The sequence below is a fragment of the Mytilus trossulus genome, chromosome 11, assembly GCF_036588685.1.
Source record: "Mytilus trossulus isolate FHL-02 chromosome 11, PNRI_Mtr1.1.1.hap1, whole genome shotgun sequence".
Taxonomy (NCBI): Eukaryota; Metazoa; Mollusca; class Bivalvia; order Mytilida; family Mytilidae; genus Mytilus; species Mytilus trossulus.
In genome coordinates, this window is record NC_086383.1 from 11,464,344 (window position 1) to 11,465,857 (window position 1,514).

Genomic DNA, 1,514 nt, shown 5'->3' on the forward strand with positions numbered 1-1,514 from the left:
CTCGGCCAAATTTTAGTTTTTGGCGTTCAATTATGAATCTATAAGAACTTCTTGTTCTATCGGTCGTACGCTCATTTTTTTAGTCAGATATCGAATGTCAAAAATTAGTGCATATCAAGCCTGATACAGTATTTATTTTTGGTATAGATTGTACTAATTATGCTCGATGGTTACTGATCCATCGCCGAGATATGGCTTCACTTCACGAACATCATTCACAAGGTTGCAATGTGATTTTCAAATGGTAATTTCACGGTATGTAAGACCAGCCAGTTGTTTTCGTATATCACAATTGATCAGGCACAAAAACAGAAATATGCAATAGTGTAGGGCGATATTGGTACCACCAAAGATACCTTGGAGACGATGGATGGATGGAAGTCAGTAGACTGGTAGATTGATTTGAAGATCTACGAGTTTGAGTCATTCTAAAATAAATGTAGATGAACGACATCATGAAGACTCTTCGAAACACAAAAGGCTTTCTTTGAAAAGTATTAAAGGCTTTCTAAAGTGATGAATGAGTTTGGAAATCCAATTTTGCTTTTCCTACAATAGTCGTCATAGTTGTACAACATTGACTCTTTTGGGGAATTTATTGACTCGGAGGCCAGTGAGATATGTATATAAACTCCAAAATATTGGGTTCGAACAAAACGAAGTTCTTTTGAAACATAAGAAAAACGACAAAGACTTGTGTTTTTTTTTAACCAGATAAAAAAGAACTATTTCATATAAAAGCCGTAATATGAAACTGGAAATGTCTTTGGCAAAAAACAAAGCTAAAGAACATAACAAGCGATTGCGATCTCTTTTCTAGAGTTTTCATTTCTTGTGTCAAAGTAGATAGTTTGACTTGGGAGATTTCTTTATCAACGAAAACAAAATTATTGCTCTGTTTTTTGTCAAAGGATGTCACTTTAAACAGTGTTATTACATTGCAGCAAATTGGTATGCTTGAAACATTGTGCAATTTACCATGAACTGATCCAAATTCCGGCGCATTTATCGTTGGTTGGCCAGCAATGGTTAATTCCAGGCCACCACCTGCAAACATATTTGATGATAATGCTAATGATGTCATACTGCCTTACATAAAATCTTGCACCAATAAGTATATAAGACTAGACTTGTTTTTGATGTTTCCTAATTAATAATTGTAAGGCTGGACTAAGAAAAGGCAAGGTGCTGGTGCTAGACGGAAAGTTGTTGGTTCTAGTAGAACGCCGAGGGTTTGGAGAAGTCTCTATGAAGATGGCAACAAAACGGAATGGTTCAAGTTTTAGCCGACAAAACTGCTTCTTTAGAGACTAATAAAAATGCTTATTCTACTATTTAGTCAGCCATCAGTCCTACCCTGATATACACTATCTTTTTCGGGTAATTTATACTGATAGCATTTGACATTATCAGCCGAACAAAAATTTATCAATTTTACATAACTTAAATTATTGTATGCTGGTTCATATTCTGGACGCCAATCTTTGCTCCTTTATTATGTAATTCACTAACAA